Source organism: Dendrobates tinctorius, unplaced genomic scaffold, assembly GCF_039654945.1.
Source record: "Dendrobates tinctorius isolate UK_male_01 unplaced genomic scaffold, ASM3965494v1 ptg000090l, whole genome shotgun sequence".
In the NCBI taxonomy this organism is placed as follows: domain Eukaryota; kingdom Metazoa; phylum Chordata; class Amphibia; order Anura; family Dendrobatidae; genus Dendrobates; species Dendrobates tinctorius.
Genome location: NW_027361758.1, coordinates 6,653,916 through 6,669,255, shown reverse-complemented (window position 1 = coordinate 6,669,255; position 15,340 = coordinate 6,653,916). Strand labels below are relative to the sequence as shown.

Genomic DNA, 15,340 nt, shown 5'->3' with positions numbered 1-15,340 from the left:
AAAAATTGGGGGCTAAAAAAATATTTTTGTGGAAAAATTTTTTTTTTTCATTTTCACGTCTCTGCGTTATAAACTTCTGTGAAGCACTTGGGGGTCCAAAGTGCTCACCAGGCATCTAGATAAGTTACTTGGGAGGTCTAGTTTCCAAAATGGGGTCACTTGTGGGGGGTTTCTATTGTTTAGGCACATCAGGGGCTCTGCAAACGTAATGACGACCGCAGACCATTCCATCAAAGTCTGCATTTCAAAACGCCACTACTTCCATTCCGAGCCCTTACGTGTGCCCAAACAATAGTTCCCCCCCCATATATGGGGCACCAGCGTACTCAGGACAAACTGTACAACAACTTTTGGGGTCCAATTTATCCTGCTACCCTTGTGAAAAAAAAAATTGCTGGCTAAAAATCATTTTTTTTGAGGGAAAAAAATTATTTTTTATTTTCACGTCTCTGCGTTCTAAACTTCTGTGAAGCACTTGGGGGTTCAAGGTGCTTACCACACATCTAGATAAGTTCCTTAGGGGGTCTAGTTTCCAAAATGGGGTCACTTGTGGGGGGGTTCCACAGTTTAGGTACTTCAGGGGTTCTGCAAATGTAACATGATGCCCGCAGACCATTCCATCAAAGTCAGCATTTCATAATGTCACTACTTCCCTTCCGAGCCCCGACGTGTACCCAAACAGTGGTCATCCCCCACATATGGGGTACCAGCGTACTCAGGAAAAACTGGACAACAAATTTTGGGGTCTAATTTATCCTGGTACCCTTGTGAAAATAAAAAATTGCGCACTAAAAAATAATTTTTTGAGGGAAATTTTTTTTTTATTTTCACTGCTCTGTTATAAACTTTTGTGAAGCACTTGGGGGTTCAAAGTGCTCCCTACACGTCTAGATAAGTTCCTTAGGGGGTCTAGTTTCCAAAATGGGGTCATTTGTGGGGGAGCTCCAATGTTTAGGCACACAGTGGCTCTCCAAACACAACATGGTGTCCGCTAACGATTGGAAGTAATTTGCATTTTAAAAAGTCAAATGGCGCTCCTTCCCTTCTGAGCCCTGCCGTGTGCCCAAACAGTGGTTCCCCCCCACATATGGGGTACCAGCGTACTCAGGACAAACTGGACAACAAGATTTGTGGTCCAATTTCTCCTGTTAGCCTTGTGAAAATTTAAAATAGTGTGCTAAAAATCATTTTTGAGGAAAAAAAAATATTTTTTATTTTCACTGCTCTGTTATAAACTTTTGTGAAGCACTTGGGGGTTCAAAGTGCTCCCTACACGTCTAGATAAGTTCCTTAGGGGGTCTAGTTTCCAAAATGGGGTCACTTGTGGGGGAGCTCCAATGTTTAGGTGCACAGGGGCTCTCCAAATGCGACATGGTGTCCGATAACGATTGGAGCTAATTTTCCATTCAAAAAGTCAAATGGTGCTCCTTGCCTTCCGGGCCATGCCGTGCACCCAAACAGTGGTTTATGACCACATATGAGGTATCTGTGCACTCAGGAGAAATTGCTCAACAAATTTTAGGATCCATTTTATCCTGTTGCCCATGTGAAAATGAAAAAACTGAGGCTAAAAGAATTTTTGTGAAAAAAGTGTTTTTTTTTTTTTACAGATCAATTTGTGAAGTACCTGGGGGTTCAAAGTGATCACTATGCATCTAGATAAGTTCCTTGGGGGGTCTAGTTTCCAAAATGGGGTCACTTGTGGAGGAGCTCCAATGTTTATGCACACAGGGGCTCTCCAAACACGACATGGCAACCGCTAAATATTCCAGCATATTTTCCATTCAAAAAGTCAAATGGCGCTTTTCCCTTCTGAGCCGTGCCGTGCGCCCAAACAGTGGTTTATGACCACATATGAGGTATCGTTGTACTCCGGAGAAATTGCCCAACAAATTTTAGCATCCATTTTATCCTGTTTCCCATGTGAAAATGAAAAAATTGATGCTAAAAGAAAATTTTTGTTGGAAAAAATAAAATGTCCATTTTATCTTTCCACATTGCTTTAGTTCCTGTGAAACACCTGAAGGGTTAATAATCTTCTTGAATGTAGTTTTGAGTAGCTTAAGGGGTGCAGTTTTTAGAATGGTGTAACTTTTGGGTATTTTCTGCCATATAGACCCCTCAAAGTGACTTCAAATGTGAGGTCCCTAAAAAAAGGTTTTGTAAATTTTATTGTAAAAATGAGAAATCGCTGGTCAACTTTTAACCCTTATAACTTCCTAACAAAAAAATATTTTGTTTCCAAAATTGTGCTGATGTAAAGTAGACATATGGGAAATGTTATTTATTAACTATTTTGTGTCACATAACTCTCTGGTTTAACAGAATAAAAATTCAAAATTTGAAAATTGCAAAATTTTCTAAATTTTCACCAAATTTCTGATTTTTTGACAAACGCAAAAATTATCAACCTAAATTTACCACTAACATGAAGCCCAATATGTCACGAAAAAACAATCTCAGAATCGCTAGGATCCGTTGAAGCGTTCCTGAGTTATTACCTCATAAAGGGACACTGGTCAGAATTGCAAAAAATGGCCTGGTCATTAAGGTCAAAATAGGCTTGGTCATGAAGGGGTTAATGACGCCCATAGTATTAGCAGGCGGGCTGCTACAGCACTAAAACATGCAACACACAGTGACAGACGCCTCAATAGACCAAGCCAACAAAAAGGCCAGACTGCATCCTGCAAAAAATAAGTGCAAAAAAATTAATGCATACATATATATGGGGAGGATTTGCAGCAACCACGCCAGGAGGGAGTGAGTGTGGCAGGGGAGGACGAGGGGAGCCGAGCCAAACTGTGCATACAAGGGGGAGGACACTGGAGCCGTGCATACAACAGGGGGAGCCACACATACCAGTACAGGGACAAGGGACAATGAATACCCGACTTATACTTAAGTCAATAAGCTTACCCAGTTTTCTGTGGCAAAATTAGGTGCCTCGGCTTATACTCGAGTATATATGGTATATGTCTACAGGGTTGGCCATTTATATGGATACACCAAAATAAAATGGGAATGGTTGGTGATATCAACTGTTTGTGGCACATTAGTATATGGGAGGGGGAAAACTTTTCAAGATGGTTGGTAACCATGGCGGCCATTTTGAAGTCGGCCATTTTGGATTCAACTTTTTTTTTTCCAATGGGAAGAGCGTCATGTGACACATCAAACTTATTAAGAATTTCACAAGAAAAACAATGGTGTGCTTGACACAGTCCGTCATCAGACATCTTCCCTGCTTTGAGGGCTCCGGCGCTGAGCCCGCATCAAAGCCAGGACATGTCAGCTGTTATGAACAGCTGACATGTGCCCGCAATAGGCGCGAGCGGAATCGCCGCCCGCACCTTTTAACTAGATAAATCCAAAGCTGACAGCGGGCATTTAAATAGCATTTCCGGCCGCCGGGCCGGAAGTGACCTGATCACCGACCCCCGTCACGTGATCGGGGGTTGGCGTCATGTTGCCTGGACAACCAGAGGTCTCTGAGACCTCTATGGTTGTTCCAGGCATATGGCTTTCAGTGCCACCCGATGGTCGGTGCTGAAAGCACAGCAGTAAATCTGCTACATATGGGCGATCTGCTCATCGCCCATATGTAGCAGAGCCTCCTATGGAGGCTATTGAAGCATGCCAAAGGATAAAAAAATATATATATATATATATATATATATATATATATATATATATATATATATATATATATATATATATATATATATATATATAAAAAAAAACCTAAGTTCAAATCACCCCCCTTTCGCCCCAATCAAAATAAAACAGTAAAAAAAAAATCACACATTAGGTATTGCCGTGTTCAGAATCGCCCGATCTATCAATAAAAAAAAAAAAGCATTAACCCGATCGCTAAGCGGTGTAGCGAGAAAAAAAATTCAAAACGCCAGAATTACGGTTTTTTGGTCGCCAAGACATTGCATTAAAATGCAATAACGGGCGATCAAAAGAACGTATCTGAACAAAAGTGGTACCATTAAAAATGTCAGCCCGGCACGGAAAAAAAAAACCCTCACCAGACCCCAGATCATGAAAAATCGAGACGCTACGGGTCTCGGAAAATTGCGCACATTTTTTTTTTTTTTTTTTTTTAGTAAACTTTGGAATTTTTACCACTCAGATAAAAGAGGACATAGACATGTTTTGTGTCTATGAACTCGTAATGACCTGGAGAATCGTAGTGGCAGGTCAGATTTAGCATCTAGTGAACCTAGCAAAAAAGCCAAGCAAAAAACAAGTGTGGGATTGCACTTTTTTGGCAATTTCACCGCACTTGGAATTTTTTTCCCGTTTTCGAGTACACGACATGGTAAAACCAATGGTGTCATTTAAAAGTACAACTCGTCCCGCAAAAAATAAGCCTTCACATGGCCATATAGACGGAAAAATAAAAGTTATGGCTCTGGAAAGAAGGGGAGGGAAAAATGAAAATGCAAAACCAAAAATACCCCTGGTCGTTAAGGGGTTAGAATCATAGAATCATAGAGTTGGAAGGGACCTCCTGGGCCATCTGGTCCAACCCCCTGCTCAAAGCAGGATTCGCTAAATCATCCCAGTCAGATGTCTGTCCAGCCTCTGTTTGAAGACTTCCATTGAAGGAGAACTCACCTCTTCTCGTGGCAGCCTGTTCCACTCATTGATCACTCTAACTGTCAAAAAGTTTTTTCTAATATCTAATCTGTGTCTCTTCCCATTCAGTTTCATCCCATTGCTTCTAGTCTTTCCTCGTGCAAATGAGAATAAAGTTGATCCTTCTACAATGTGACAGCCCTTTAGATATTTGTAGACAGCTATTAAGTCTCCTCTCAGTCTTCTCTTTTGCAAACTAAACATTCCCAAATCCTGCAACCTTTCCTCATAAGACAGGGTTTGCAGACCGGTCACCATTCTGGTCGCTCTTTTCTGAACTTGCTCCAGTTTGTTGATGTCTTTTTTAAAATGTGGTGCCCAAAACTGGACACAATATTCCAGATGAGGTCTGACCAAAGAGGAGTAGAGGGAAATAATGACTTCACGTGATCTAGACTGTATGCTTCTGTTAATACATCCTAGAATTGCATTTGCCTTTTTTGCTGCTGCATCACACTGTTGACTACAATAGCTGTCTACAAATATCTAAAGGGCTGTCACATTGTAGAAGGATCAACTTTATTCTCATTTGCACAAGGAAAGACTAGAAGCAATGGGATGAAACTGAATGGGAGGAGACACAGATTAGATATTAGAAAAAACTTTTTGACAGTTAGAGTGATCAATGAGTGGAACAGGCTGCCACGAGAAGAGGTGAGTTCTCCTTCAATGGAAGTCTTCAAACAGAGGCTGGACAGACATCTGACTGGGATGATTTAGCGAATCCTGCTTTGAGCAGGGGGTTGGACCAGATGACCCAGGAGGTCCCTTCCAACTCTACGATTCTATGATTCTATGACTCATATTCAGTCTGTGATCTATTAGTATACCCAAGTCTTTTTCACATGTGCTGTCACTTAGCCCTATTCCTCCCATTCTATATCTGCTTTTTTCATTTTTATTGCCCAGATGTAGTACTTTGCATTTCTCCCTGTTAAAAACCATTCTGTTAGTTGCTGCCCACTTCTCCAGTTTATTTAAATCTTTTTGAATCCTCTCTCTCTCTTTTCTAGTATTAGCTATCCCTCCTAGCTTTGTGTCATCAGCAAATTTAATCAGTTTACCCTCAATTCCTTCATCTAAATCGTTGATAAAGATGTTGAACAATACAGGGCCCAGGACAGAGCCCTGTGGTACCCCACTTGAGACATTCTTCCAACTGGATGTGCAGCCATTTACGACCACTCTTTGGGTCCGATCACTAAGCCAGTTATGAATCCACCTAACAGTTGCCTTGTCCATTCCATACTTAGTCATTTTTTCAATAAGGATTGTATGAGAGACTTTGTCAAATGCTTTGCTGAAGTCAAGATATACTATATCTACAGCATTTCCTTGATCCACCCAATCAGTGATACCATCATAGAAGGAAATTAAGTTAGTCTGACATGACTTATTAGTTACAAACACATGCTGACTCTGTTTAATCACTTCATTCTTATCCAGGTATTGACATACATGTTGTTTAATAATTTGTTCAAAGATCTTTCCTGGTATAGAAGTCAGACTCACCGGCCTATAGTTGCCTGGGTCCACCTTCTTCCCCTTTTTGAAGATAGGAACAACATTTGCTCTTCTCCAGTCTTCTGGCACTTCTCCTGTTCTCCAAGAATTTTCAAAGATTATGGAGAGGGGTTCAAAAATTTCTTCTGCTATCTCCTTCAGTACTCTTGGGTGTAATTCATCTGGACCTGGAGACTTGAATTCATTTAGGTTAGCTAAGTGTTTCCTCACTATCTTTCTGTTTATAGATATCCTGGATTCTTCTATTCCCTTAATAGGACAGTGAATAACAGTTGATGTTACATTTCCTTTCTGAGAGAAAACAGATGCAAAATAGGAATTTAAAAGTTCAGCCTTCTCAACATCCTGTCTTACCATTTCATCATTTTCATCCTGTAAAAATCCTATAGCATCTTTGACTTTTCTTTTACTTTTGACATATCCCCAAAATCCTTTAATATTGCTTTTGACATCTCTTGCAAGCCTCAATTCATTTTCAGCTTTAGCTAATCTGATTTGTGCCCTGCAGGTTCTGCAGACAGCATTATATTCTTCTTTAGATATGCCTCCCTCTTTCCATTTTATAAACATTTTTTTCTTCCTTTTTAGCATGTGCTTAAGTTCTGTGTTCATCCATCCTGGTTTCCTTAAATGCTTCCTATTCTTCCCTCTTTTCGGAATTGTTAACAACTGTGCTTTGAGAATTTCATTTTTCAAGATTTCCCATCCTTCCTGGACATTTTTGTCTTTAAGGATATCCAGCCATTGGATCCCTCCAATTCTCTTTCTGAATCCCTTAAAATCTGCCTTTCTGAAATCTAACCTTGACGTCTGAGTCTTCACAGGTCTTCCGCCTCTAGTTATCCAAAATTCTAAAATAGCTTGGTCGCTACCTCCTAGGGTCCCAGCCACTTTTACCTCCTCAACCATTTCCTCCCTGTTTATAAGGATTAGATCCAAGGTAGCAGTTCCCCTTGTTTTCTCCCTTACCTTTTGGAAGATAAAGTTGTCAGCAAGAGAGGATAAGAATTTCCTTGACCTGTTAGTTTTGCCTGAGAGAGATTCCCAACAAATGTCTGGATAGTTGAAATCTCCCATGACAACTATGTCATATTTTTTGGAGAACTTAGCCATTTGATGCATAAAGAGTTCATCCATATCTTCATTTTGCACAGGCGGCCTGTAGTAAATGCCTACAATGTTGTCCTTTCCATTGTTCTGTCCTTGTATTCTTACCCAAACAGTTTCCACAGAACTCCCAGTCTCTGAAGCTTCAATCTCTGTGCAGATATACGCGTTTCTAACATACAATGCGACACCCCCTCCTCGTTTATCAAGTCTGTTTCTTGCAAATAAGTTGTATCCTTCTAGTCTTGTATTCCAATCATGTGTATTGTCCCACCAAGTTTCAGTGATTCCAATGACATCATATTTCTTTTCCTGTGTTAGTAGTTCCAATTCTTCTTGTTTGTTGCCCATGCTTTGGGCATTAGTATAGAAACATTTTAGTTTGTGATTGGTTTGTCTTTCTCCAATATTTTTATTAGATTCTTTCGTCTTTGTTCTTCCTTTCCACTTCTAATAGCAGAGTTCTCAATAGCATTTGTCAGGTGTATGGCTTTTTCTGGTCTTTTGCTTCCCTTCCCATGTTTTTCTAGTTTAAAGCTCTCCTTACAAGTGTAGCAAGGCGACTTCCAAATACATGCTTTCCAGTCTTCGTAAGGTGCACCCCATCTCTAGCAAGTAGTCCATCGTATAAGTAGTTCACTCCGTGATCCAGAAATCCAAATCGTTGCTGACGGCACCATCGACGTAGCCAGTTGTTCACCTGCAGAATCTTATTCCACCTCCTTGTTCCTTGGCCATCCACTGGGAGGATGGAAGAGAAGACCACCTGCGCTCCCAGTTCTTTCACTTTCTTGCCTAACGTAACTATTCTTTCAGGAGTTATTTACAAGTTTATGACCACTTATAAAATGTGTTCAAAGTGCTGCCCATTGTGTTGGCTTGTCAATGCAACCCTCTTCTCCAACTCTTGACACACTGGTGGCAACACTGCAGAAGAAATGCTAGCACAGGCTTCCAGTATCAGTTGTTTCAGATGCTGCACATCTCGTATCTCCACAGTTTACACAGAACATTATGCTCAGTGATGAGGCAAACTTTTTTGTGAATCGTGAAGTTAACAAACAAAACCACCGCTATTGGTCTGACCCTAACCCACAGTGGATAGATCCCTCCAAGACTTTTGGAACACAAAAATTGAAAGTATGGTTTGATATATATCGGGTACAAAGATAGTGGGGCCATTCTTCATCAATGGAAACCTCAATGCCACTGGATATCTGAAATTGCTACATGATGTGTTGCCCTCTTTATGCACTGAAGATGGCACGTTCCCTGAATCTTTAAGATGGTGCACCACCACGTTATGGGCGTCAGGCCTGAGCATTCCTACATGAACAGTTTCCTGGAAACTGGACTGGTCATCATGGGCCAGTTGAATGGCCATCGAGGTCTCCCGATCTGACCCCCTTAGACTTTTATCTTTGGGGTCATCTGAAGGCAATTGTCTATGCTGTGAAGATACGAGATGTGCAGCATCTGAAACAATGGATACTGGGAGCCTGTGCTAGCATTTCTTCTGCGGTGTTACTATCAGTGTGTCAAGAGTGGGAGAAGAGGGTTGCATTGACACTCCAACACAATGGGTAGCACTTTGAAAACATTGTTTTTCTTGTGAAATTCTCATTAAGTTTTTTTTTTTTTTTGTTTTTTATTCGTTTACTAAGCAAGAAAGAGAAACCACATGTACATTTATGCATACACCAAAATAATACACATGCATTTTGCCAAAATAATTGTAAGTGAATAGCAATTCACACATTAAATTGTTTATACAATTTAGTTTCACATGTCTGAGTTATTGCTTAGATAATGAATTATTAAACAGGTGAACAGAAGCATTGTCAAGCTCTATATCTTGAAAGTACATATCACAAAAGCACTACCAATCTAATTAAACTACAACCTAACACGCTGCCTAGTACATTATATAATAAAAAAAAAAAAATTATGTGATGCCATAAATACATCTCGATAGATTCCAACTATAACAGTCACGGTGGTACCGAGCCTCCACTCCCCGATATAGTGAGATGAGAGGAATTCCATCTATCCCAGATTTTATCAAATTTCCCCAACAGCCCCTGTTTTGATAGTGTTTGCTCATATGGGATGACCGAGTTTACCAGGTCAATCCAGGCTCTGAGAGAGGGGCTTGACCCTCCCATCCAACCTAACGCCAGCACCTTCCTAGCCAAGAAAAGTGTTCACATAGAAAAATCCTAACATAGTGTCCCCAATGCTCCTCATCTAGCACCCTTGAATAAACAAACTTATGGACTAAGAGAAACAGGAATTTGCACTCAGCATGTTAGCAATGATGTTACTTCAGACCAGTATGAAAGGACAATGGGGCATCCCCACACCATATGTACAAAGTTTGCTACCATTGTATGACACCTCAATCATTCCGAGGATTGGAGACGACCCATCCTGAAAAGTCACGATGGAGTTAGATATGACTGGTGTAAGATATATAATTGAGTCATTCTATTATTGATAGATCGAGATACTTTAGTTGGAGGTTCAAGAATCTCTTCCCAATCCTCAGCCTGAGCATCAGGAATGAGCTTTTCCCACTTTCCCCTAATTGTCGTTATAGCAGAGTCAGTTCCTGCCGACAACATGTACGTGTAAGAGTAGAGATAAGGCCCTGAGGACCTTGGGATTTAATGATTCCTATTAACCCCTTTCTGCCATATGACTTACTATCCCGTCCATGTGCCCTGGGACTTAATTCCCAGGGACAGGATAGTACGTCATAGCGATCAGCGGCGCCCACGTGGTGAGCGCCGCTGATCGCGGCCGGGTGTCAGTTGATTGTGCCGGGTGCCAGCTGTGATGTGTCAGGGGCGGTCACGGACTGCCCCTGACACGTTAACCGCTTGTACACCGCGATCAAACGTGATCGCGGTGTATCGGGGGTTAAAGGGAAGCATCGGCAGGGAGGGGGCTCCCTCCGTGCTTCCCTGAGCCCCCCACGGCAGCGCAATGTGCAGCGCTGCTGCGGGGGGCTCTTTCCTTACAGGCCCCCGGATCCAAGATGGTGACGGGGACCTTCGGGGGGCCTGAAGGGAGCGGACTTCCTCACTGCCTGCAAAGCGCAGGCATGAGGAAGACTGTGTCTATGCCTGTGACAGATCAGCGATCTGTCACAGGACAGTGATGTCCCACCTGGGACAATATAATAAAGTTTAAAAAAAAAAAAGTGTAAAAATAATTTAAAAAAAAAAATCACTAAATAAATTAGTAAAAAAAAAAAAAAATATTCCCCAATAAATTCAGTTTTTGAAAATAAAAACAAAACAATAAAAGTACAAATATTTAGTATCGCTGCGTCCGTAACCACCCGCCCTATAAAACTGTCCCATTAGTTAACCCTTTTAGCGAACCCCTTAAAAAATAAAAATAAAAAACGAAGCAAGAAATGATTTATCATACCGCCGGACAAAGTGCAATAACGCGCGATCAAAAAGACGGATATAAATATCCATGGTACCGCTGAAAACGTCAGCTTGTCCCGCAAAAAACGAGCTGCCATACAGCATCGTCCGCAAAAAAATAGTTATAGCTCGCAGAATAAAGCGATGCAAAAATAATTATTTTTATATAAAATAGTTTTCATTGCATAAAACCGACAAAACATAAAAAAACGACCTAACTGAGGTATCGCTGTAACCGTATCGACCCGAAGAATAAAACCGCTTTATCAATTTTACCGCACGCGGACCGGTGTAAACGCACCCCCCCAATAGAAATTCATGAAACGCTGGTTTTTGTTCATTCTGCGTCCCAAAAATCGGAATAAAAAGCGATCAAAAAATGTCACGTGCCCGAAAATGGTACCAATAAAAACGTCAACTCGTCCCGCAAAAAATAAGACCTCACCTGACTCGGTGGGTCAAAATACGGAAAAATTATAGCTCTCAATATGTGGTGATGCAAAAACTTTTTACAATAAAAAGCGTCTTTTAGCGTGCGACAGCTGCCAAACATAAAAACCCATAAATAGTAAATCAAACCCCCCGTTATCACCCCCTTAGTTAGGGAAAAATAATAAAACTAAAAGAAAATGTATTTATTTCCATTTTCCCATTAGGGTTAGGGCTAGGGCTGAGATTAGGGTTAGGGGTGTGTTGGGGATAGGGTTGGAGTAAGAATTGGGGGTTTCCACTGTTTGGGCACATCAGGTGCTCTCCAAATACAACATGGCGTCGGATCTCAATTCCAGCCAATTCTGCGTTGAAAAAGTCAAATGGTGCTCCTTCCCTTCCAAGCGCTGCCATGCGCCCAAACAGTGTTTTACCCCCACATGTAGGGTATCAGCATACTCAGGACAAATTGCAAAACAACTTTTGGGGTCCAATTTCTCCTGTTACCCTTAGGAAAATAAAAAATTGGGGGCAAAAATATCATTTTTGTGGAAAAAAATGATTTTATTTTCACGCCCAGGCGTTATAAACTTCTGTGAAGCACTTGGGGGTTCAAAGTGCTCACCACACATCTAGATAAGTACTGTGGGGGGGTCTAGTTTCCAAAATGGAGTCACTTGTGGGGCGTTTCAATATTTTAGGCACATCAGGGGCTCTCCAAACGCACATGACACCCGCAGACCATTCCATCAAAGTCTGCATTCCAAAACGTCACTACTTCCCTTCCGAGCCCCGACGTGTGCACATACAGTAGTTTTCTCCCACATATGAGGTATCAGCATACTCAGGACAAATTGAACAACTTTTTGGGTCCAATTTCTCCTTGTACCCTTGGGAAAATAAAAAAATTGACTAAAAGATCATGTTTGTGGAAAAAATGCGGTTTTTTTTTTTTTACACGCCTGGGCGTTATAAACATCTGTGAAGCACTGGGGGGTTCAAAGTGCTCACCACACATCTAGATAAGTTCCTTGGGGGGTCTAGTTTCCAAAATGGTGTCATTTGTGGGGGGTTTCAACTGTTTTGGTACATCAGGGGCTTTCCAAACGCGACATAGTGTCCGATCTCAATTCCAGCCAAAAACGTCAAATGGCGCTGCTTCCCTTCTGAGCTCTGCCATGCGCCCAAATAGTGGTTAACCCCCAACCTGAACCTGAAGTTTTTTTTTTTTTGTGAAAAAAAGTTAATGTTCATTTATTTTTTAAATATTCCAAAAATTCCTGTGACGCACCTAAAGGGTTAATAAACTTCTTGAATGTGGTTTTGAGCACCTTAAGGGGTGCAGTTTTTAGAATGGTGTCACTTTTGGGTATTTCTTATCATATAGACCCCTCGAAGTGGCTTCAAATGTGATGTGGTCCGTAAAAATAAAATGGTGTTGCAAAAATGAGAAATCGCTGGTCAATTTTTAACCCTTATAACTTCCTAACAAAAAAAAATTTTGGTTCCAAAATTGTGCTGATGTAAAGTAAACACGTGGGAAATGTTACTTATCAAGTTTTTTGTGTTCCGTATCTGTCATTTAAAAGCATAAAAATTCAAAGTTGGAAAATTGCGAAATTTTCACAATTTCCGTTTTTTTTCACAAATAAACGCAAGTTATATGAATGAAATTTTACCACTAACATAAAGTACAGTATGTCACGAGAAAACAATGTCAGAATCACCGGGAGCCATGGAAGCGTTTCAGAGTTATTACCTCATAAAGGGACAGTGGTCAGAATTGTAAAAATTGGCCTGGTCATGAACGTGCAAACCACCCTTGGGGCTTAAGGAGTTAAAGGGAGAGATGGCTTGGGTTGTGCTTGAATACCGTAAATGCGAATGGACAGCTGATCTGAGTTGAAGATAACTGAAGAATTGGGATCTAGGGACATTATATTTAAGTTGGATTTGTTCAAAAGACGCAAGGATATTACCTTCATATAGATCTTTTATTAAAGAAACACCATGTGAGATCCAAAACTCAGCGGACGGGTGGTTCAACAGCAGCGGGATATAGTTATTGTTCCATAGTGGCATTTCAGCAATGATGCCCTCAAAGCGGTTCACTTTTTTGATCTGTCTCCAGACCGACCTCGCTAAACAGAGTAGAGGTAACAATCGGGTGGCATTAAGTTTATCTGTTTCTAAAAAAACCTAATGGACAGTTAATTTCTGCAGCATGAATGAGATGATCCGAGTTGGGTAGATTATTTTCCGGCATCCACTTACTCAAAGCTTTAATTTGTCCTGCCAGATAGTATAAATAAAAATCCGGCAGTGCCGCGCTCCCCCATGTGTCTAGACCTCTGTAGAGTGGATAATTTAAGTTTGGGTCTAGATTTCCCCCATATAAAGGATGTGGTCAGGGAGTTCAGATTAGTGAAGATGAATTTAGGAACCAGCACCGCACTATGCTGGAGGGAGTAACTAAGTTTGGGAAGTAGAATCATTTTAATTAGACTTAATACGGCCGGCAACAGATAGAGGAAGTTTACTCCATGAGGCGAGTTTGACCAGTTCCAGTAATGGGAAGTTAAGTTGTAGGTCAAGATCACGGCTTTTAGATATATTCCTAAATATTTAAAGTGAGACACTACAGGCAAAGGGGACAGAGCGCTAAGATGGGTCGCAGGGCCATGAGAGAGGGGCAAGAGAGCGGACTTGTTCCAGTTAATATATAGGCCAGAGTATTTACTAAATTTATCTATGGTAATAATCACATGTGGCAACGTCTCGTCTGTTTTATCCATAAACACCACCGTGTCGTCAGCGTATAAACCAATAGAAGCTAGACGATCTGCTATTTTTATACCTCTAATATTTGGAGAGGCCCTCATACGTATTGCTAGTGCTTCTATAGCGAGGGCAAAGAGGGCTGGGGAGGGGGGCAACCCTGACGCGTTCCCCCTAGAAAGAAAAGGATTCTGATATGGAGTTATTTATAACTATACGAGCTTAAGTCTCTAAGTTTGTGTCCCATGACCCTCTTCCCATTGGAAACAAAGTTGGATCCAAAATGGCCAACATCAAAATGGCCACCATGGTCACCACCCATCTTAAAGTTTTCCCCCTCCCATATACTAATGTGCCACAAACAGGAAGTTGATATCACCAACCATTCCCATTGTATTTGGGGGTGTCCATGTAAATGGCCCACCCTTGTATATAAAATCTTAAACTGAAAAAATCCAAATCCAAAAATCATCTTGTTTTACGATGGAAACAACTTTGCAATGTCTTCACTTATCCTAGTGGTTCAAAGACCCTTATTTTTGTGACACGCTGTACCTTTCGTTAGTAGTACATTTTGACTTGGTATTTTTTTTAACTTGTTAAACTGAAATTTTCAAGAATAAAATTGAAAAAATTCTACTAAACACAGGGAATGTGCATACATGAATTATTTGCAGAAATGTCTGCATTATTTCTGCATCTCTTGGCAGGAAAAACGCAGCTTAAAAAAAGCACCGTTTTGCCCTGTTTTTAATCCCTTTTTTTTTTTTTTTTTTTTTATATGCATTCTTGGTGCAGATTTTTTTTCCCACTCATTGATAAAGGTGAAATTTTCAGGAAAACCTCTGAACGAATTGACATGCCACAGATAAAATCTGCAAGTCACAAATCAGGAAAGTGTGCATGACACTTCAGGATTCACATTGCTGGCATCAGGAAACCATTCAGGTTTTGTGACAAATCTGTGCAGAAAAAAAAGCAACAAATCTGCAATGTGTGCACAGGCCTTAGGCTATGTGCACACGTTGTGGATTTTATGCGTTTTTGCCCCATTTTTTTCACTGCCAAAACGCATACAAAAAGCAACCCATTGAATACAATGGCATTCCGCACATGCTGTGCTAATGCGTATTTTTCCGTGGTGGAATCGCATTGTGGAAAAATACGCAGCATGCGCATTCTTTCAGAATCGCGTGGATTCCGCACTCATAGGAATGCATTGTTCCGCTTACTTTCCGCATGTGGCTATGTCCACCATGCCCAAAGTAAGTGGAAAATGTGTGGGATGGTTCCCAGGGTCTGGAGGAGAGGAGACTGTCCTCCAGGCCCTGGGTACCATATCCCTGTAAAAAAAGAATTAAAATAAAAAATCGTGATATTCTCACCTTCCGGTGTTCCCCACAGCGCTCCCA

At 41.0% G+C, this 15,340-nt stretch overlaps 1 protein-coding gene across 3 annotated transcripts in view; it reads left to right on the top strand.

Annotated features, from left to right (window-relative positions):
* Nucleotides 1-15,340, top strand: part of LOC141098345 (zinc finger CCHC domain-containing protein 8-like) — a 211,407-nt gene that overhangs the window by 87,463 nt on the left and 108,604 nt on the right. The window lies entirely within an intron of this gene.